This window comes from Ptychodera flava, chromosome 8, assembly GCF_041260155.1.
Source record: "Ptychodera flava strain L36383 chromosome 8, AS_Pfla_20210202, whole genome shotgun sequence".
In the NCBI taxonomy this organism is placed as follows: Eukaryota; Metazoa; Hemichordata; class Enteropneusta; family Ptychoderidae; genus Ptychodera; species Ptychodera flava.
The window spans coordinates 1585295-1609793 of record NC_091935.1 but is presented as its reverse complement, the minus strand read 5'-3'; the positions used below and the strand labels follow the sequence as shown (position 1 = coordinate 1609793).

The following is a 24499-nucleotide window of genomic DNA, read 5'->3' as shown; positions in this document are numbered from 1 at the left end:
TTTAACATGCAGCATTATCAGTTTTGACTTTATACTTTGATGTGGGAATTACAATGAAGATACATACTATTCTGGAAGAATTTCAATGGTGGACAGTTCCTCCATAAAAGTATGTCAGAACACGTGTAGCTCATTGAAGTCTCATTTTGTAGAAGGTAGCACACAAGTATTGCATTGATGCCTCAATTTGAATGTGAAATAGTAGTTGGAGATTGGACTGCTCATAACATTGAGTCAACCATATACCCTAGGGTCTATGGTCAAACAAGGTCTTTTGTGGAAAGTCCTTAAATTTCAAAGCCTCAGAGAAAAGTCCTTGAATGTGAAATTGGTTCGTTGGAAAGCCCTAGAGAATTCATAATGCCCAAGATTTTCAAAAATTTCATGATGCTAATTAAAAACCTTGGACCTCATAAAGTCTGTGAAAATAGCTGAAAAGTCCTTGAATTTGAAGTACCTAAGTGTATGGATCCTGGTTTAAGTAGACAAATACATGTAGTACATGAAAGTACTGGATCAAAGTGATCTATTGTGACCTGTATAGTATAGTTACATTAATCAGCATTGCTTCGCTGCAGTTACCTGTTACAGTTTTCATTTATGTGAAACCAATTTATGGGTAAAAATGCATCCAAAGTTATTTTCTATTATTTTCGTTGAAGATGATGAGATAATTGAATTTTCACTTTTTAAGAAAGTTATTCTGATATCTGTTTGGATAGCTTTTGACTTTGTTTTGTAGCTGTTGCAGTTTGTATGTGGATTTTAATATAATATATATATTTGTGAATTCTTTCACAAATTTTATCCAAAAGTGCTGGTCTGAGAGCTTTTGAGTAAGTAGTTTCCTACCTCGTACAAGCATACTGAAATAGGGATTTCAGTTCCAAGTATGAATTTGAGGGCCCGATTTATTTATTTTTGTTTAAAACAGTTTCCCCTCTGATGCTGCTGGTCCCTGAATTTTCTAATTACAATTTCCCATTGATATCCTTATGGTGATTTTTTAACAGAAACATGAAATCTGACGACTTTTATTCTTCAAAAATGTTCTTCACTGAAACTGCTCGTTTAATGACTTTGACATTTACTTTGTATGCTCCAAGGGATGACCTCATTCAAGAATTTAAAATAAAGTTTAAATTTTCATGGGAGATTTTTATCGTTTGTTTGGTGGTGATATTAACTCTTTGAGACTGCTTGTCTGATAACTTTGAGATTTCGTTTGCAACTTGCTCACACTGACCTTATCAAATCTGCTTGAATTGTGTAATTAATTTGCTTTTTAAAAATTTTGGTGCTATGACTCTGTTATTGGTGATAAATTCTCTCTTTCTGAAACTATTCATACATGAGCTGTTGATTCTTCATTCAGGTTTGTTTCACTTTGTGACATTCTGTTATTGAGATTATCTTTGTCCAAAGAATCTGTTCCAGTAATTATCAAATTTTGAAGTTGGTGCTGTATCATTGACTTTTGACCAGTCATGTAGGCCTATTTACTATACCTGATGATATTGCAATTTCAGTATTAAGTATACTGTGTGAATTAATGAGTAAGGTCTGCGCCTCCATCAAATTGCCGAATATTAATTTGCTATATATGCTGAGACGTTACAAAGCCGGTTGGAATTTCGTCTGGGGTAGCAGACCAACCATTTCATGGGATTTCACATGTCAGTAAAGACTAATCCGTTAGTATCTTGGCATCTGTGTAAAACTTTGCTCGTGCGTACGTGGTAGTTCCTAGCTCGCCATTACGGCTTTCGCGATCACTCCTTCAACACGACATTCTGCAGAAGTTTATCGCATCAGTTTACTCTGTTATAATACTTATAAACCTACAGAATTGGGGCAAGTCTACAAAACGTACAACGCTGGCTGAAGTACTAGTCTGTGAAACACATTTACGAAGCCCTCCCTCCTAACTCCCCTTCACATAATCGCCCCCCCTCCCGACATAGCCCTGTCATTCCTACTCCCCAAGAGTCGCATCATTAGTTTGTCAACACCCACGTGACCACGACAACTCAAATGAAATAATCCACGTGCATTCATACAGGATCCCAATACTCCGCTGAAAACCTTTAAAAAGTTTGCTCGCGGACAACTATCGCGTAATCCCCGGTCGTGGGTTTTTTAGCTATAGGTTCCAAACGCAGTGTGAAAGAAGATACGATGACAAAATTTACTTTCGCTGGATAATGGCCATTGAATGAACACCTTTAACACAGCAGAATTTTAGCCGAGCCGTCTTGGTTATTAATGTGATGGAAACTGACATGCTTTATAGTTGTACCGTGGGCGCTCGGTGAGGCATGGCATTTAACAAACAATACAACTGTTATTAAGCATCTTCCCACCAGCGACTCTTTCACGGCATCGTCCTAAACAAGAGAAATAAGCAATAAAATGCGGCGTGACTATAACAGAAATCCCAGAGGGGTAAAATCTCACTGTAAATTTCATGACGTCCTGAAAATATCAATTTGGTGATAAGAATGGTGAGTAATAAAGATATTGCATATTTGATTTTCGATACAGGAACTTACCGCCTATACTAGTTACAATTACGTCGATATATCTTTGTTGTCGATTGTTTATCGGTAAGAATTATTGGAACAGCCACCAAGCAAGATGAACGATGATACCATAATGCTGAATTGAAAACACTGACTCCCTCGGATAAAAAGTTAAGTTTCAAAATTATGAAACGCTTATGTTTATGTAATATAACCTGATGTTCCCGACAATGACGACATACATGTGACAAAATTAGAAATTCTTAGGCGCCTCGATTCATCCGTGTTCCATATCTCAGCAAAGAATTCTGTTATAGTTTATTCATAGTTTTGTATCACTAACACTCTCAGAAGTCAATACTGAGATGTATATTTTCTTTTTCTGTTTTATCTAATGCTTTTGACAAATCCCTCTCCTGACGTCTGATTGAGATATTTCATTGAATCAAATTTATTTTTAATACAGGAATTTACCTGTTACTCAATCTTATATATCTCGCCATCCATGATTAACTTGCTTTTTTCTGGCTACGTCTCTAAACGAAACGATCCTTTCAAAGAATCGTATCCCTCAAGGACGACAGTTCCGCATCGCCAATGAAAGACATTTTTATCTAGGCTAAAGCACGCATTTAAGACACGTTACTGTTTACACGATTTTAAATCTACTTTTTTAAATATTTAAACTGCATTTAATGAAGTGGTGTATCATAGCGTTTATTGAAAAGATCTAATCAGTTTATCTTGGATATGGATTCGCAGTTTCCGATTAATTAATTAATTATCCATGCATCTTAGTTCAGCTCAATGGTTAAGTGAACTTTGATATTATATCTACGCATTTGATTTCAATGCAACTTCATTGAGTCGGCGGGAAAAAGTTTGATTCAGCCCACCTTTCCCAATGTACCGCTTTAACAGATATTTAAAGAGATTTGCGTAGGGGTTTTGCGATGGCTTTTGAGCTTTGGCGTGAAAATAGTTCGAATGTTTGTGGGTTTTGCAACTTTCTGCTGTTTCTGGTTCAAGCAAGCCTTTTATGTAAAGCGGTTTACTTAATCGGCTTATAAAAATCCATGATCGAACCACAAACCAGTATCATTTGTACGGCCTAGTTACTTTGAATATTAACCCAGGCTCACTATATCGTGTGTGCATACTGCAAAGTTAGCCTGGTCAATTATCTGTGTCATTCCATTCACGGTTACTCAATAGTTAACATGTCCTCGTTTTCCTATTTCCAAACAAATCCACAGGAGTGTGTATTATTACTCATTTTGCTGATTCCTATCAGCATCCATTGCTAAATACATTTAAAATCAATGATTGACATGTCTATACACGAAGCGAATACACTTGAATGTATACCTGAATAACACAGCCATCATCATTCAAGGGTGAGCCTTCTTCATGACATCTTTACCGCATTTTAGTAAGCTTACATGACTGAATTATTACCTGCACAAGTGATTTCACAACAGAAAAAGCTACCGTGACAATAATCCGAATAAAATCATTGATTATAATAAGTAAATTCCAAGCAAACGCCCATGTAGCATATATTTCATTGCTTTCTGTATTGCAACCTTTCTATAGGCTCGGGTTATAGGAAGCTGCAACAATGAAGGCACATTGTAAAGATCTTTCTAGCCTAGCGTATCTCGACGACTCTGTAGGTGTATATTCGAGAGTCGATGGAACCTGAAGAGAAGAAGGCAGATAGAGGGCGCATGAAGAAATTACATTTTCGATACTTTCCGACAAAGATTTAGCTGTTTTAAACCTACACAACACTTGCGATAACATCATACAGCGATTAATCTATTCCTAGCCTACATCACTAAAGCACGACTCTCCACAGGACGTATAACATAAATATTATTATCGACATATGACTAGTACTACACATCTATGACGTATTGCATATCTGTGTAGATCTCTCTTCCACAATTAACTGAATCTGTTCAAAACGTCATTCGTTCAATCAATCAATCAATCATTCATTCATTTATAGACTAACTAAGATTACTGGCTGTCGCGTAGGTCTATAATCCGTCCATACATCCACCTCATGACATTCAAGAGTGTTGCTCGTAGCAGAAAGCTGGACCAGCGGAAACGAAAATAGACACATTTCACTTCAGCATAAAGACCCTCGAGTTCTTCTCGAGGGTCTATGACTTCAGCGTTCATTGAGATTTTGGAAACTAACGAACTATTACTCTCTGTATGATTATCGACAATAGTGAAATGTGTTTGAAAATGCGTTTGTTTCAGTTTTGGCAACGATAAGAGATTTACATTGAACAGTAAAACGACATCGTTCAGAAATTTCTTGTATGCGGTGAACCAGAAACTCTCCATGCATGCTTTCAGACTTTGAACAAGAAGATCACCAGTACCATGTCGTCTATACACTTCAAAATTAAACTAAAATTTTGACATTATTTCCACTATTTTGCCCTATGAAAAGTTCCTAGTTCTTATTTATACTCTGGTATTATACAAGGTATTCGCCCTGCCAAAACAATGCGCCGAGCACAATTTAAATTTGACAAATTTAATGAATTCTGGTCCGGACTCAAACTCTGAACGCGTTTACTAATATCGGACATACAGGTTTTGGTGACAAGTTGACCACCAGCCACTTTGACATGATTTTAGTAGTAGAACAGGAAACTAAACCTAACAAACAGAACAAAAATGATGGGAAATGCATTAAATGGAGCCTTCAATATACGGAATAACCGAGTTTATTATGTGTGCAGTGACTCGGCTAAGGTGTCCATTCACACCCATTACTTTACATTTCTTCAGCACGTTGTCAATGTAGTGTGAAGGAACTTAGTGCACCTTAGTTCCCGTCACATCGCTCTTCGTATGCACACTCAACCGGAAACTTACACGAACATGAAAGACAAAATTGTAGAAGAGGTTGAGCGAGCCAAGGTCTTTGAGTCATCACTGTCTATCTGTGTATTCCTTTCTTTGGTAAACATTGCTGCCTTTATCAACCATTGAGATTCTGTTGAATGCAAGATGCACTGAAGTACTGACCTACTAAAAGATCTTGCGCTGTACGCGCAATCCATAATACCTCTATCGACTCAATTGCATGTAAAATGAGCGCGCGGAGTAACTAGAAAACCTACCTGGCGGACTCAACAACGTCTTCACTTTTGTATACAATCACTCTTACCGTCAAGTATAGTCTTCATGTTTTAAGTGTAAAATTACAAGATACTTTGCGATGTCGCCGCCGCCAATGAATACCGACACTTCAAGAGCTTTGTGAAGTATTTGGTGTTTCGTGTTTTCGTCCTTTGATATTACTTTAAAACACTGAGCATAAAATTGCTTTAGAAATTATTAAAGATCAACTCAACTTTAAACCACGATGGCGCATGCGTACAAACAGTAAGCAATACACACCTACAGCAAATGTTGTCTCCTTTTTTAATTTCAAAAAATTATTGCTTTCGATGATATACCGTTATAATTGAAAGTATTTTGTCTTATGATTAACCTTTTGAAATAGTTTCCTCATCGTGAACAATATTATATTATATTCTCTCTGAACACAAAATCTCAAATTAAAGACGAACCGGTTAACTATATTTATGTTACTCTGTGATTTACATATTCAAAGATTATACCCCTCCAATCAGAAAACTCGAGACTGAGGATTGGTTAATCATGGTCACTCCAATTGCACAAAACCTTGTTTAATCCATCGGATACTGTTATTAAAAAGACTACTCTTTCCTTCCTTTCCTCTTTATCCTCTCTCTCATATTCGTTCACTCATCGAAACTTTCTCACATTTTTAATCGATGTATGTAAACGGTTAACTGCTTGAAATACTGTCGTTATGGTTATACTTGGATTGGCTTTGACGTACTAAAATCATGAAATCTATTTGACCTACAACAAAACCCGAAATCTGTCAGTATCACTGATTCCGGCAGATATTATTGTCACCTCATATGATCCATGATTCATGTACCTTGAAGAACTGTCATAATATTCTTTCGGAACGAACAGCCATCTTGACATTCATTTCAGTTAATATAAAGCCATGGCACGGCTTCGCTATTTCCGATCTCTTTTTCTCTGCGCCATGAATTAAACATGACTGTCTTCAATCGGACTGGTTAAATGGGTAAGCATTTGCCTTACTTTTCCCTAATGGACCTACTTTCTTCTGTCTTCACAGCTGTGCTAATTTCCAAACTTCCCACATCTTTCCTGCTTAGCGCGACATTTCATGTCAATACAAAGGTACTGCAACGGTTTCCATTTACTAGTATTGCAACGATGAAGATTTTTCATCGTCCAATGTGCTTGAAATGTTCTCATTTCAGGGTATTCTTTAAAAACCACCTGTCAGATTTGTCCAGTGGCATAAAAATAGAGATTGTTATCGTTCCTTCTAGCCGATGATTTGAATTCAAATGTAAAGTAATAGACAGTATTTGCATTTAACAGTACCATGAATAATTTCAGACCTTTTCTCATCCACGTGTTATTTCTTCAATGGACTAATTGCCTCACCGATAGACAGCACCTCTTTGCTGATGACCAGTCCTCACCACTCTGTAACCATTATTTCCCACAACAGCAGTGAATACCAGGTAAGTGTAGATTGTTTCCTGAGTTCAGCTTTCCTCAGAACTATTATGGAACTGCATCAACAAAACTTTTAGAGTGATGGTAACGGAGCGCTTGTAATGATTGAGTCGTTTCTCGAAATATTTGGAGACAGCGGGTCTAGATAGATAGATACTTTGATTTCTGTACACGCATAGTAAAAGTACGGCCACAGGCTAAGCTTTGTTTGGCGGCTGTACCAGCTAGAAAGATGACAGTACTGTGGTTGAGTTCTATTTATAAATACATTACTGTCAGGTTGTCATAATGGTACGTCCATCCCAGTGACGTACGCTGTAGTTTTGATACCAATTTATCACTGTTACATGGATGTGATCGACCTAGATTGTTGGCGTTTCTTCGTGACTTCTTCATGTGCGTCGTAATATATTGAATCAATAGACGCATGTTTCTTTTGCACCTCAAGAGGATCGAGGAGAATATAGCTTCCGGCAAACTCGGTTAATACTGGGTATACTTTTATCTCCGCTGACGTATGCAAGACGTACAGCGACGCTAATAGACTTGTTATGTGTGGCGCATGACTTTACGATTGTCGATGGAGAAATCACATAGCCAGATTTTCTGCCTGACGTGAACGTTAAAAGGTACAATGCGTGTACTAAATACCATAAAATCACGTCTGCATGACATGCTGAGTATCTGAACCTTCAACGATTCTGCAAATCTTAGAATGACCATAATTGCGTGTCATGTCCGTCAATTTCCAATATTTCCTGCTTACACATGCGTATTTCGCCGGACTTATTAGGCAACATATTGTTTAAATCTCTGTTTAAGGGCCAGTGTTATTAAAGTATTTGATTTTTAAAATCATAGAAATATGATTGCTGAATTATGACGGTCGACTTGTCTCTGTGTTCGGGTCAGTCTTCAGCTGCATCAAATCGATCATCAATCAATAAATCGATCACTAATACCGAGAAATATGTCAAACAAAAGATTGATCAGTTTTCGACATATAAGTAAAATTGCGGTACCGTTTCTTGTATAAATGACAAGGCCACATTCTATGCAATGGTTTTCACATTGTTATTGAGATCCAGCCATAAGTAAAATGCCCATAAAAGCAGTTTCGAGATTCTGGTATCCTGATGTGATAACCTCCGACCCTCCATCAGAAGAATTCAGGTTCACTTTGATCAAAATGTTTCACACTTCACTAACTTCAAAATGAAGCTTCTAACGGTACTTAAAAACTATCTACTGTTGATTGACCAATCAGAGTGCTCAATTCAGGGTGTTTTATTTACTCATAAAGCCTTGGTCACCAAATTCCAAAAACGAATGACAGCGCCGTAGTAAAGTACTGTCCAATCACAAGTGAACATGTCATATTCTGTAGACATCTGGTACATTTTAACATTCAAATTTGGTAACACAGCGGAAACCAGCTGAAAAACAAAATCTGCTGTGCCCTAGGGCATTTATATAATGTGCACTAGGGCATTTATAGAATGTTTCATTACATTGGAAGGCTATTTCACAAATAAAAGTTTTAATTCATATCCTAAACATGTTACATTGACAAAGGGGACGGTTGACGTAAACACTTTGAAAACGAAAATACAACAGTTAGGGGCGATAGTTTTTAAGTCGGATAAAACCCTCGTACTCGGGCTCTGCTGGTATATAAAGTCCACCCTACGATAAAATGTCTCGGCCTGCGGCCTCGACATTTTATCGTTGGGTTGGACTTTATATACCAGAAGAGCCCTCGTACTCAGGCTTTATCCTATACTTAAAGAACAGAGGGCCCAGTCCTCATTATGGTGGCACCTTATGACGGCACCTTTCCATGCTGGATAATTACAAACATACCCCTTAATTTAATGTTGAATTATACCAGCATTAAATTGCACCCAGTGTCCTTCAGTCTCGTCAATTTAACATTGCCAATGCAAATATTCTTAGACTGATCAAAAGAAAGTAATCCGACTATCCCCAGGCCACGTAGTTGGATTAGTTTCTATGTTTAGCTGGCCCTCAATGACCCTATTGATGTCATTGTGACAACAACCAGCAATGAGAACATAAGAACTCTGAGAACTCTTCATTGGATTTTTATTTCCGAGAAATACGTAAATTTAAACACTAAGTTTTTTCATTTTCTGTATATGTATGTATGTATGTATGTATGTATGTATGTATGTATGTATGTATGTATGTATGTATGTGTGTATGTATGTATGTATGTATGTATGTATGTATGTATGTGTGTATGTGTGTATGTATGTGTGTATGTATTTATGTATTGTGTGTGTGTGTGTGTGTGTGTGTGTGTGTGTGTGTGTGTGACACGTGTAGGTGCACAAATTACAAGCAGGGTGTAGGTACGCTGGTGCTTATTCTTGTGCAATCAGCACATTGTCTATTTAAGATATTTAGATGATTGGTGTGTGTGTTGGTCACTGACAGCGACAACTGCTTTCAAAGTGTGAACGAAAAATGTCCGTATTTGTAATGATATGTTCGTTGTCACGTGTTTGCGTTCAACTCCTTACACTGCGGCCATTATAGTGTCATCGATTATAGGACTATTACATTTGCAATCTGCTTTTTCCTCCAAATGACATATTTTAAGTTCCTTTCTGAAATTTCTTGAATTTTGACAAATGAAAGCAAATCATGGGTCTTATTCCCAAGCATTTACTTGGAATGTGTGCAGTGTGTGGAAAGTACACTGCACTTTAACTGCTATCCTGTGGGCTTGCATGCTGTAACTGGCCTTGTATGAAAACCTACGTGCAAACTTCCATGCAGTAGTGAAAAGAGTGTTTGCAAAACCTTGCGTAAACTCAGACAGGTATAGTTGTGTGGGACTGAAGTAGTGTTAATTTTATTAATGATGGTACCTGAAGTACCTAGACTGATATGGGTCACCTTCATCGGCTGCATGGTACTGTACATACCTCCATTCGTAAAGTTTATTTTCGTATGGAGAAGGTTGTTCTATTTCTTGTCTTTCATGGTAGTAAATTATATATAGCCCAGGGTTCCGTCCTTTTGCATCTATCAGCATTCAATTTACAATGTATTTGCTTTGGTTCTGACGCAAATGCGATCTGTACAAAAGACGTACTTCCTGTGGCTACTTCAAAGCTTTCACGCTATCAGATCTAAAGATGTCGCCATACAAATCCTTCTGACCGTGTCGCCAATCTGTTGTAAAACCATCATATAAACCTGTCAGGGTCTTGAACTGGACGAAAAGTTATGTCTCGCGGTATTTGCGAATTCAGGGTCCTGTCATTGTGCTGTTTCTGGTGAATTTTCCTGAGGCTTTCAGTTGTTGACCTGTAAACTACCTACCTCCAAAGAGTGCGAGACTCGTCCTCAGCAGCGTTCGCAAGTGAAGGGTACAGTGTTGTCGTCGGTGCCAAAATATCGTGAAGTAAGGACACACATTGAAAGTAATTATTTCTGCCAGCCACCGCACCACGATGACGTTTGTGTCATAAGCATGATAAGACGCCCAGCTGCTTGAAACTACGAGCTGCAAATTGCAGATCAATGTACTGTAATGTACTGTAATGTACTGTAATGCAATGTAATGTAATGTAATGTAATGTGATGCAATGCAATGTAATGTAATGTAATGTAATTTAATGTAATGTAATGTAATGTGATGTAATGTAGTCCGTCACTGAAATCTCATCCCATACGGGATTTGCAAGAAAGGTGCCCTAGAAATAAAGTAACAGTTCACTCCAATTATTCTACTGTCCTAAACTACGGATGACAGTCTTGGGTAAACCTCACTAGCCTTAGCCTGTTAATCGTCACCATGACGATGGCAAAATGAAACATCATCATAAATTGAAGATAAAGTTGTCTAACATATGTTGTAAACAGATAGGTTGTAAACAGCACACTGTTACGGTAGAGTTCACCTTGGGGATCTCAAATTTTACAATTCTTTTCTGATCTACCACTTGTAGGGATCATTTTAAAGCCCTTGGTGTATACAAATTTTTCATAGGCCTAGTTTTACGAAAATCGAAAATTTCATTTTCCCCATAGAGTTAACGCATGGATGATGGCCATTTTGAATTTGAAATATCTGTAAATGTGTTGTCGTTTGTTTCTCCAGTACCAAACTTAGCACGGTGAGCCCGATTTTTAATCTTGATTTGGTGAAAGAATGGTTGAAAGCTTCATTTAGGAAAGTTTGAGTAAAAGCTTGAGTTTTTCACTTTCGAATCGCGAAGCGCACACTACCTTAATGATAACATTTAACTTTTTAAATTTACCTGTCAATCTTCAATGTCAATTTCGTGACAATCACTCAAACTTCGGGGTTCTGAGGCCATTCACTGATGTTGCGCCCTCAGGTATCATGTTAAGAGAGCTGACGGCTACTGCAACCTGTATGAAAATACACGCGAGTCGCGTGTCGTATGGGAACTCAGCGAAAACCACGTGGGCAATTTTCAGTGTCCTTGCCGGAACTCGATCGAAATAAGGCGGGAGTCAGATAAATCGCTTCGAGGGAAGCAAAATGATTGACCTTAAGTGTTCTCTGGTGTTTTGTGATTTGGAACTTTCTTCCGCTAATGTGGTTACTTCTATGCAAGAAGTGCCATTTCATTCGATGTACGAATATTACTCAAAAATACCGAAATAATTGACATGTGTTGGCTATAGATTCAATTGCATGCACACTCGTCCATACACATAGAGACAGGCTCCCGTCTGTCCGTCCATCTCCAACCTATTCTCTGTCAAAGTGCATTTGTTGACCGCACAATACACATGAAATCAAACTCGGAAGTTTTTTTACAAAGCATACAATTCGGTGTGGTCTCTAGGGGCTTGACTCCGGAAACCGGAGCAGTGGCACACTGTAGATGCCCAGTTAAAGGCCCACATCACTTCTCCGTACATGAATGGGGATATTGATAATTTAAAATTTCCGGGACAATACGAACTTTTCGAACAGCAGAGACGTTTTCATTCGCTTCCTATTTACCATTTTCCTTCAAAATACAACTTTACAGTAAACTGAAATAGAGATACAATTATAACTACAATTCGGTGTCCAGAACTTTTGAAATTTGGTGGAAACACAACCCCTCCCCTGAAAAAACAAAACTAAAACAAAAACAAAACAAACCCATACACCAACCTTTGAAACGATTCGATTGAGTTGTCTAAACGTAATTTGCATCCACCAGTCGGTAGGTGGTAGGCCATTCATTACAAGGTTCATTTCACAAGTACACGATAAATACTTTGCAACTGTAAAGGCACCAGTCTAGTTCTCCCCGGGGGCGTATAGCGGACCACAGTTTGCTACAGAAAGAGATTAGGGTACTTGAACTAGTTACCAGGGACTGTTTCTGTGATTTTAGGAAAGGAGGGCATACAGCGGCTAATAGACACCTATAATTTGGGTAACGATCGACAGTGCAGTGCCACGTTCAGTAATAAAAGAACGCCACAATGGTGGTGAGCCTACATTGTCGCCATGGCGATAGCTTCTTTGGTATGTAATTATTTTTCTCCGATACACAGTAGGTACACGTACTATTAGTGACTTTCAGCTGCCATGTGACGGACCGCAAAAACAGTTCCACAATAACCGATCTATGAAATTGTATTCTTTAACAATTGGTAGTGATATAGGCATGCAGAGGGTGCATTTTAGGTTTTGCGAGAATGGTTGAAACTTCGGAAAGTTTGAGCAAAAGTTTTACACTTCACTTTCGAGGCGCATACTACCTTAAATACATATATTTTGTAAACATAAAGGTGTAATCGGAGTGTTAGTGACAAGACTTATTTGTTTTTGTGGCGATCACTAGATCGTCCAGGTTGTGATGACATCACGAGCCATGCATCGGTACCTTCTTGCATTCACCGAACTGCGAAAGTCTGATGCATCCACTTGGAAGATTCTAAACTTTACCAACACTTCACTCTATCCACCATGGTTTTGTAAAGTATAATACAGCTTCTCATCCAGCAACAAGTAGGATCCAAGCGCGAATTTGGTCAGATATGTTCATCAGCTTGTCTCCATCTGCCCTCCTCTTTCCCTCTCTCCGCCCCAAGAACAGGGAACTTCGGGTTAGTTTTTGTACAGAAAACTGAACATTATGTTCGAATGAATCTTTCATGGAGTTCCTACCACAAATTGATGTTAAAATTATAAAAAACCTTCACATTACAATTGTGAATAGAAAAATGTAAAAGTATTTCTAGTCACAATGATTTACTGCTAGCTTTCAATGAAAGAAAACTTTTTACGCACACAAACAAACAAACGTAATTTGATATTAGCTGAAGTGAATTCCCTGTGATTCAACCGCCCCTCTATAGACAGCTATGAACTGTGCCTAGTCGCCCTTCGTTATTATGTTGTACGTGTCCATCGCATTGAGAATGATTGCCACATTTAAAAATAAAACCCTTATATTGCAGACTGACTCTCAACGAAGCTGTCCAAACCATGAGCACCAGAATCCATAATTTCCAAGGGAATTGAATGCGAAATGTCGAACGGAAATAGAATATCTGCTAAGAAATATAGGTTCAATAAAATGAGTGAAGTTAATAATGTATCTTCGGTCCCATTGGATCACATAACAAAATTGTCACCGTTCCTTCACGTGACATTCGCAGTAGTAAAGATCTGAGTTTGCTTTTTCAATTATGAAATTAATCTTGATGACGTATGTAGGCCTATGTTTCTAGAATTTGACTGTACAGCGTATACCGTACCATGTCTTTTCTTCTTTGAAATTTAGTGATTGATATTTCGACCGAACCGTTGGCTTGTCAATTCCGTGTGAGAGAACTGCGCAGACTGTTTATCGTGAGTTCATTAATTTTTCAGTACTGTTGACCGTGAAATAACGTCATATGACGTGAACGAAATAATGTCACAGCGAGACTGACGCCTCAACGGCGGCGGTGCGAGCAACAACCTCCTCTGATTTTCCCAACTTACATAGGGGGTCGTAAGACAGTTTACGGAAATCGTCTTCTGGTTCTAAAGTCCTGCGCCTTGACTATGCCGTGGATTATAAGCTTTGTTGGCAGTTATCATCCAATTCCGTCGTGAAGAAATGTAAACTGGACTTCAAAATGTAAGCCGGATATTCAACAGCTATAACTGGTGGGTTTTTCGGCATTTTTAGATTTTTATTGCTTTTGTTCGAGTCGATCGCCTCCTTCAGCAATCGAGTCGTCTGGCCTGTTACACAGGCAGCACTGCAGCGCACCCCATTCGATCAGATCTCGGAACTAACTTTTAAAACCCTGCCACTGTGTTTACGCCTGTGCTGATCGCGAGTTTTGAGCGGACTTTCGCAGCGTGATCGGTTTCCAGCGAGCAATTGATATGTATTCCGACCCTGGAGGTCTAATTGCAAGTTGTTAACGTGTGTATTAAGTGACGGAACTGTATTGCGGTGTTGGAAATCGGCAGATTTTAAAATGTTGATCAGCGATGAATGAAGTGACCGGTGTGAACAAATCAACAACAGCTCCATGAAACTCGTAATCGCTGTTGTTCCAGTTTGTTTATTCGCTTAAGATCTTTTCTTAATTTGATTTCATTGTCTTGTGAATGAGATTTTCAGCTGTGAAAGTCTGTCGCCGCCTAATCTCATCTCGTAATCCGTTGTCCATACTGTATGTAATGTATCCCAAATGATATACATATTACTGAGGTGTTTATTCATTTGATCGCCGAATAGGTTCAGAAAAAGTCAGCGCATAGGTATGCTAAAGATCTGTTATAATATCACGGGATCCCTAAAACGAAAGAAGGAATACACCTTTTACATCGTAAACGCGCCAACATGACAGATATAACCGATGGGTTTGATGTTCGTGTTGGTGTATATAATTCCGAAGTGACTTCAGAACGCCGGGCGGTGCAGGAGAGACATTGACCGCGTAACGCGCGCTGTGGGTACACCCACAGCCTGAACGAGTGGCCAGTGACATATGAGCCGTGCCCCCCTGTGATTTGGTAGATACTAGCTGCACGTCTGTGAAAAACAGCTGTCCGGCGTCTGCCACCTACCCGCTAGACTCTTTGCAAATGTTAGCTTCCCTCCAGTCACTTGTAGGGGTTCCAACGGAACGTCTCTCACCTCAGCTCGGCCCGGCGAGTGCATGTTTTCTCTGCATTTTTAAATGCCGTGATTTCTATGGTGCGTTTGAACGCCGTGATTTGCCATGACGACGCGGTATTAAATGCTACGGTCTTTTAAACACCAACACTGAAGAGAGTCACAAAAGACGATGAATGCACGATCTGAAATGCGACACTCTGTGCTTAAACATCATAATTTACTGTTGTTTTCTTTAAAGAATTCTTATAACTTCACGCAGCGCACGGAGTTACATGCTGTAATACACAGATACGGTACGTTCCCAATGCATGTAGAATAATCGAAAGAACAAATCTAACAATTTACATGTTCGTTGCACTCTGCAGTTTGCTACATGTAAATTGACTGTCTCGGTGGCGTATATCATGATCAATGGACGGGTGTATGATTTCGTACCGATGATGTTTCTTTTGCAGCCGTAGGCTTAAAACATTCGCCGCGGACACCACGGCCAGTCTGCTATTAGTATTAACGAAGAAATTCTCTTGAAAACCGCTTTCCCTGAAATGTCTTTGGTACATCGCCGCTTACCGTCAATGCACAGTGGAGTGCGTGCCCAGGCTGTCGTCGATTATTTGAAACGGTTCCCAATCAATGTGGTGATCTCACAGTTTTTTCAGGATATAACAACCCGCAGGGGCCTTTACAACCATTCAACTCGAACGGCCTTGTCAAACTCGTCACCCCGTGGTAACCTTGACTCACCTTGACATTGGATGCGTCGACAAGAGATACAAATGAATCAGTTCTTCCAACTTTCACATGAAACGTAATTTTCTCCAACGATTGAAAATTAGTGACATCGATTAACTTTAGGCTGCTTGCAAAGTCGCTGTTTTTAATAGTTTTTTTTCTATCAATAGTTTGTAACTCGTTGGCCTGCACTAAATTGGTGGAAATGTTAAAGCGCCGTATCGAGTTACCGCATGAACGCTCACCACAATAGATTATCATGGCAGATTCAATAGAACGCCCACAATGTGGACACATTTGATCGGGCATGGCTCAGGCTGTGCCTGTCTGTACGTGTCGAAGGTACAATCTTTAAAATCCTAGTGAAATCTTTTGAGGTTTTTCGATCATGACATTGACAGGATCAAGGTCTAGAGATATTCAAACCATTATTTCGTTGTGTGTCTGAAGAATATATCACCACAACATTCAACTATGAAGTTATGGTTGTTGAACTATCAGGCATTCAAACAGGTGTGATGCATAGAAAGATTAATATGTTTAGGAAGCCCAACTTTGGCCCTCGGCTTGTCTTTTGGTTCTGTTCAACTGTAAATCAGTGAGCTAAAACTACTTTCAAGACAAAACATACACTCTCCATATGTACGTATATGTAGCTTGTCATTGAGATAAACTTTATAGATTAAAACTCAGAGAAACCATTTTTTCAGTTGCCATGGCAAACTAGAAGTACTACAAATGCTAGAAAACCTTGAGTATTTCACGGTTTGAAAACTTTACAGTCTTGAATTCCCGATGTTTTGCCTTCAGGATAGTTTGTCAGCCTCCTTCAGCATTCAAAAGCCTCCTCAGGATGTAGTCACTTATGTTAATTAAGAAACAAAAAGGCTATTGTAATGCTAATTTGGATGCAATTGAAATGTTAATTTGGCCCACCCAGTCATCCTTGGTTGGATATTGTTGATGTAACATTTATGATGACCAATGAAAATTAAGTATTTAAGCAATTCAAATGTAGCTTTATTAGTGTCAGGACTGTGGTGCAACTATAGATTTGGTATGATGCGTTTTGGAAAGACATCTTTTAATCATCTTGGAATGGACAGTTCTGTGTTTGTTATAATGATCTACTTTATATGCAGACAATGTATAATGAAGAATCCACTGTGTTTACATCCTGTGACGTGAATTCACAGTGATGTAAAAATCTGTTTTCTTGTTTTTGCACACAGTTTGTGATGGTTTCTGTGTTCAGTCTACACTGAGCAAGGTTATTTTGTAATCAGCATCTTACTGCTTCCAGCTAAATGTTCATTATGCATGGACATTGCTGGGGCCATCTCTTCAAATGTTGATGTCCAGGGCATTTCACAAGTAAACAACCATTTAGCAAATAATTACCAGTGCTGCAAAAAGTAATTGCATCTTGTTTTCTGACAACTTTGAATAAGAGTACCACCAATACATGCCAAGTAGCAACACAATGCACCGTGGTTTTTTTAATTTTCATTTTCAGATTAAAGAGAGATCTGATTGTGCAACTTATAGATATATTTTGGAAAATAATTTAGGAATTATTCAAAATTTGCAAATCACACTATGTTTATCCAATAGATATCATGTGCATGAAAAATGAAACGTTATGACAGTCATGAAACCATTTTAAAAATATTATTGATATCAGTGTGTTAAATCTCACCTTAAAGTGATCTCATGACTATCGATTTATGAATTTATAATTCTTTATCAGAAATTACAGATTTTAACAGTCTTCTGGATCTAATTGTATATAAAATATTTTCGTTGTAGTTCTAGTGTTCTCAGATTGGATTTGATCAAAGTCACAGGTCTGTATTCTGTTCTCAGTGAGTATTAAATGGTATGATTTCTAATATCGAAAGCTAATAGAATGTAGCCTGGAGTGTATTAATTCTGGATTAACATTCCAACAGTTAGTCAAGTCAGACGTTGATTAATTTCCTATGCAGGTATTTGTATATATAGTGTTTTAGTTTGTAAGTTAATTCATTGATTCTGCGTCATGGTGAATTGATGGAATGTTGTTTGAAATGTACTGTAAACTTGAGGCAAATTTGTTTAGTTGTTTGTTATTTCATTTATGTATGTTTGTTTGCATTCCAATGGTGCATTATCCTGTTAACATAGATTGTCCAGGTAGATATTTGACATATCTGATTTGAATGTTAGGTAAATTTATGACACAATTTAAACCTGATTTTCCATTTTAAATCAGCTACTTTGCAAATTATTCACTGTTCATGTTTTCTTCAACCTCACAGGCAACTACTGATGTTAGGCATCTCACTCCTGTCATCAGAACTGTTTTTATTCGTTCTGCAATTTGCATACAGACCAAAAACATCTCATCTTTAGTTTATTCAGGGTTTACGTCATCAGTACTGCTACTAGTATAATTGTCCATTGTGTTATGGACACATGATACGCAAGAGAAAAGCAAACTGAATTTGAAAACAACTTGTTAGCTGTCAGGCAAAAGTAACATCAGGATCAAGAACCTAGCAACAGCTGTAATGAGAATTTGTTACTATCTTGCATGTTTCTGGAAGTTACTTAGAGACTAATTCAAAATGATATAAAGCAAATTAAACAGTCGCTGAGCATATGATGTCACCAAAATGCAAATGAGTTGAAACAGTTTCTGAACTGACTATATAGCTGTTCTGCTTTTATTGGTCATTGCTGAGTGGAAACATGATACACACACACTTCTCTGTTGTTGTAGCTAGGTAGGGCTGCCATCAAGGTATTGTAGTGTTTTCAACTCTGAATTAAATGGCCAGTACTAGATGTAACTTTTGAGGAGTTTTATTCTGTTTTGTTTTGCACATCAAAATCAAGTTCTCTTTCATCAAAACTTTTCAAAAACTTATCCCATGTTAAATTCACCTGATGTTCATTTCTATTTACGAGGCATTGGTTTTTTTTGCTCCATTAAGAATTTATTGTCAATCGATTGAACAACTACGGTCAAAAAGTGTCAAAAAATGTAAACAAACAAAACTCTACTTAAGATTGATTGAACGATCAAAATAGAACAAAATCAATCACATTCATATTGTAATCAATCAATCTGTCAATCAATATTGTAGTTCCTTTTGGCAAATACTACAGATCAAAACAATCTATAATTTCTTGTAACTTAGAATGTGAAGAAGCAAAACATAAATGTTATTATTGTCAGTTCATTAAGCTGTAAGATTAAGTCACCTGATTTTGTCGATGACCAACAACCTTAAAGTAATCACAGTTTAATCATTTCATTTCTGGAAACCATAAACTCACATAATTTATGTCATTCCATGAAACCATACATTGCCCAATGTATTCTGACGGATCATACATGGTGCGGAAATGTAACCTTAACTAATAGGCTTTTGATATGTTGTTTGTTTGAGGGTCTATTTAGCAGTTCCTGTCACCAATGTCAGCCAAGCTATTCAATAAAGCAGTGTCCACACGGCCATTGCCTTCACGCGTACAGCCATTATGAGAAATATTTCTTCCAGGTTTTCAGTCACGGTAATTTCAAATTGTTAAATTGCTTGTCTAACTTTTATTCTTCTCTGGTTTCTTGTCGGCACTCTTGAACTTGAAGTTAACCATGTCAGGGTTTTAGTGTGCATTGCCTCCTGAAAATAATTTCTAAGTTAAGTGGGTAACAGAGACTAGGAGTGGGTGTCTACATGTTGAAACCTGTTCTGTCTCAATGATATATAGCTACAGATAACTCTTCAAATGTTGTGCTTCAACTGTGATAAATCCTTCAATCTTATCAGATAACTCAAAACTCACTTGATAATGTGGATGGAATGAAATCATATTTATTGTTGTTTTGCTACAATTCTGATAGTATTCACATAAAAATGTAAAACAGTATGTCAGTGAAATTGATTGATTCACTTGATGTGATGTTGTATTTTTCCATAATAAATTGATACCACATTTACCAACATACTACCATAATGAGAACAATTTTCTGTTATGCAGTTGAAATTTGATAGATTTTCTGAAGGGAAAATTTAATGCAATGAATTGTTAAGGTATTATGCGCCTCTAAAGTGAAAGACCTTAACTTTTGTTCAAACTTTCCTGAATGAAACTTTCAACCATTCCCTTACCAATTCAACAATAAAATTGGGGGTCACCGTGCAAAGTGTGGAAATAGAGAAACAAATTACCATTTACATTTTGCGATATTTGAAATTCAAAATGGCCACCATTCCTGTTTTAACTCTATGGGGGAAAATTAAATTTGGATTTTTGAAAAACTAAGCTGATGAAAGTTTTTTCTTTTTCCAAGACCTTAAAAATAAACCCCCACAAATGGTACTGGTAGATCAGAAAAGAATTGTACAAATTTGAGAGTTTGACTATCTGTCCCCGAGGCGCGTTCTACCTTAAGAGATGCTTTTGATCAAAGAAGCTGAGAAACAAAACAGCTTTGAAATGAGCAAAAGTGTTTCATCAGCAATCATGTGATGGTTTGACTGAAACAATATATATGCAAAGTTTTTGTGACAAGTATACAGGAAAGAGTAACAATGTGGAACAGTCACTGAGTGGTGAAGGAAAGTGTTAAATATTCATCTTGGCAGAGATAATTTGATGACGCCAGAGATGTTGTGTCTTTTATGTTTGTTGTGGCACTGAATTGACAAAAGAAGATAGCTATGACCATCATAAACCACAGATACTCTGTTAACCAACAATGGATCATCAACTGTGTTGTGCGTCCTGATTTTCTCATGACTGTCAACAACTTAAGTCTGAATTGACCAAGGCGACTAATAAAACTGGTCTGGTAGTTTTTATGAGAATCTTTTTATTGTTTGTTCTTGAGATTTGAGAAGGCAGTTCAAAAGTCAATTGAGTTTACTGCTCATAGTAAATACAAAAAAGTAGGGCATTGATTCGTAAGGTGATAATACTTGTTTGTGTTTGTCCAAACAAACGGTGGAATACTTGCAGTTTTTGAAATATGGAACAACCTAAACATTGTCAGTTGTCATATCTGTTAGAATAGCAACAGTGGTTTAATAATGTGTTAGTTTGTCTCAAAACACTGTCAAATAATATGTGGACTTAGCATTTGGAAATGATAACAGTGTACACAATATGCATGTGAAATCTGTTTTGTGTTTGTTTCTGAGCATTTGTTTTGTCAGTAAGAATCTGTCTCTGGAATAGATTAAAATGAAATGTATCATGTGTATGTACGGATAGCTTGTTGATAATAATGTTGAAATAAAACTATTCAAATTGAGTAAAGGGAATCTACTGCATTTGCTGGGTGGATACATTGACCTGACCCTTGTATCAGTAGTGAATCATGATGCGGCTACTAAACCTGCGTTGATCAAGTGGTCACATGCCCTCCTCTTTTAATTGGTGTAATGACAAAATTTATCGCAGCATGATGACCCGATAACATTTGAATTAGATAAAAACCACATTTTGCCCAGATTGACGTCACAGTCATGCAGCTTTGTAACAAGGTATTATATGTCCTGGGACCTCAATGTTTAATAGCTGCACGGTGTATGTGTGCCCAAAGTTTTAGATTTGCTGTTTTTGTGAAGCTTGAATACATGCATGGAGTGGAATCATACAGTTTACCACAAGTAATGTAAGTACTGTGTATGCATATGTCTGCATCTGCTCATAAAATAAAACTTTTCATCTATTTCATGTCAGAGTTAAAGAGTAAAGGCACTTCAGGATTGTCAGTAGTTGAAGTTACTCTCAGGAGAATGCAAGATTTTCCTGCCACAGGTTTTGCAAGTTGATCTCAGAGTCAGTTGAAATGCTGCATCCCTCTGCAAATGCACATCTGCATACTGCCTTCATCAACATCAGCCAAGAGTCCATGCATGCATCAATCCTGCTACAGTTTGCAAGCTGATCTGAACTAAAGTGGGTTTTCCCTTTAGGTTGACATATAGCCCAGGGGTGGTGTTTGTAGGAGTATATTGTTTGATGAGTCGACAAGTGTTCAGCTGCTTTGTTCTGAAAAAAGTGTGAGGTACACGTCTAAGTAGGTAGACACACTGTTGAAATATCCCTTCTGTGGACGGTGCTACTTGATCCAACCGGTCCGCTGAGGCTCATAAAAAATGTACTGTACATAGATACTCTGTGCAGTGCTTGGCGTTGCCATGCATTTCACATTGCATGATCCACTCTGCAAAATCAGACCTAGCTATATTTGTGTGCGTATGTGACCTAAGTCAGTGACTCACTATTTTCGGAGACATATAAAGTCTTGGATGTACCGTTTGCATGATTCATGAATTAATTCATTGAGGACTTGCAGTGGGGGATTTCGCCTTTTCTTCTTGTGCAGTCCCTGAGAAAAAAAGACGGCATTGATGGCGTCACGCACAGCTTGTGAATTGTCAATCTAAAGAAATGCCCAACACACTTTAGTCATGCCTGATAGATCTTGGAAATGCAGACTCTTAGAAACAGTATCAGTGCTGTTTCCATTTAACTGTTATGCAAAGAAACTTTCATGGCTTTCCTTGTATTGAATGCATAAATTTAACACAGAAACTCAATATAAAACCTGTCTGTGTCAGGATCGATGACATAGCTTAGGAAGTGTGTCAGCTGGTTTTGCAAAGCTACTTGACATAGGGTGCTCTGTTCACAACGACAAGGTTATTTGTGTTTGAATAAAAGAAAAAGCAGTTTAAATCATGAGACGGGAAATCATGAGATAGAATTATGTGTAATTTTCAAATTATTCTCTTCTATAAACTTTTGATCCGTTAGTTTCCATAGCTACAGTGGCAAATATATTTCAGAAAAGTAATGTAGTCTTTCAGAGAAAATTTTGTATGCTGACTATCTCAACAAATTGTCCGGTGTGCAGTTTGGAATATATTGTCTGTTTTCTTAAAAAAGTCACTCTTGATCAATAATAATCCTGTTGCAGTCCTGAATTTTTGATTTTGGATAATTGGATAGTTTGAAATTAAGCCAACAAATTGCTTTTGAACACTTTCAACATACAAGCAGACAATATCTCACAATTTTATCATTTTTAAAGTAGTAATTGTGTTGAGCAGATGATGTACAACTGTGTCTAAAATGACTACATCGAGGGCCTTTGCTTTGATAATGGATGAACTACATCGAGGGCCTTTGCTTTGATAATGGATGAACTACATCGAGGGCCTTTGCTTTGATAATGGATGAACTGCTTTCTTCTTCGAATGTCTTCCACTTAACTGTTTGATCAAAATACATTTTTATTCTGACTTCATAATCGAATCCTAATTTTTGAAATGATGCGGGAAGGGTGTCCTGCGATTGGGTGAGAGTGACCTTTGGCCTTAAGTTAAAGAGAATGTACTGGTCATACATCATGCATGCAATTATTTTAACGGTGACATGTTTTTAGCAGATCATGGTCTGTAAAAACTAACTTTCATATCATGTCTGGGTGTTTTACGGATGTATTTATACAAAGAAAATTGATTCCAACTGACATAAAACTGACAATATTTTTACATTTAGGAGCCAAGGAATATGTTATCCTGGTATTAAAGCTTTCCTCCATATGTTGTCTAAAACAAGTGTGGATCACATGACAGCTGTTTACATTTTGGTTTTCACATGTCATCAGTGGTAGCATGAGATGAACAATGTTGATCTTCTTGTTCCGAAAAGAACCATAATTTGATCAAATTTATGTCACAGAGTCTCAGCTTCCACACAACTGAAGCATTATTTGACACAGAGTTAATTCCTAATTTCACTGTAATGAAAAAGGTGCTCCATGTTTCTGAAAAAAGTTACTAAGTTTTGCAAAATATTCAGTTTTAGGGTGAAGATTATAACAGCAGTCAATTATCAACTTCCATGATGAAATTTTTGTTCCCATAGCGAGAAAATCTCAGTGATGAATTCAGGGACCATCTGTCTAAGAATTGTTAGTCTGGTCAGAAATTTGGTTGATTTGGTTATGCGACACATAAATCTCTTGAAATTTATGGTATGTAACTTCTGCATCTAAATTAAGACAGAGTCCAAATCCAAGACAGGAAATTGCAGCACTGTTTTCTGATGTACCCAGACAGATGACTGATTCCAGGAAAAAGGGAAAGTGCCTGCTTTGACAAACAAGTCATTCTAGCTGTTGAAATGGTCACGTGATGTAGACTGTTTTGACAAGACACAGAAAGTTTTCCAAGTCAATAATCCTTATTGTCTGTTTCAACATAAATATCAAATAAAATCATAAATATTTCCGACACTTTGATAATTCAAGAAGTCCTCTCACCCTTAAATCCATCTGTATAGAATCATTTGGCTTCATACATATAATATTTATGAAGATTGTTTCCAGATTTCCATATCTAATATTACAGTGATCTATTACATTGTCGTCTTAAAGCTAATGTAAAAACAACAAGAGTTGGTTCTTTAAATATATCG

General features: G+C 37.5%; 1 protein-coding gene across 5 annotated transcripts in view; it reads left to right on the top strand.

Annotated features, from left to right (window-relative positions):
- Positions 1-13885: 13885 nt before the first annotated feature.
- Positions 13886-24499, top strand: part of LOC139138158 (fibroblast growth factor receptor 2-like) — an 88489-nt gene continuing 77875 nt past the window's right edge. Inside the window, exon 1 of one of the 5 annotated variants that reach the window (XM_070706398.1) lies at positions 13886-14316. The gene's annotated coding sequence lies outside the window, so the exon portion shown is untranslated. Of the gene's footprint in view, positions 14317-21664; positions 21684-24499 lie in introns of those variants that run through there. The other 4 variants (XM_070706397.1, XM_070706399.1, XM_070706395.1 and 1 more) reach the window with 4 other exon arrangements.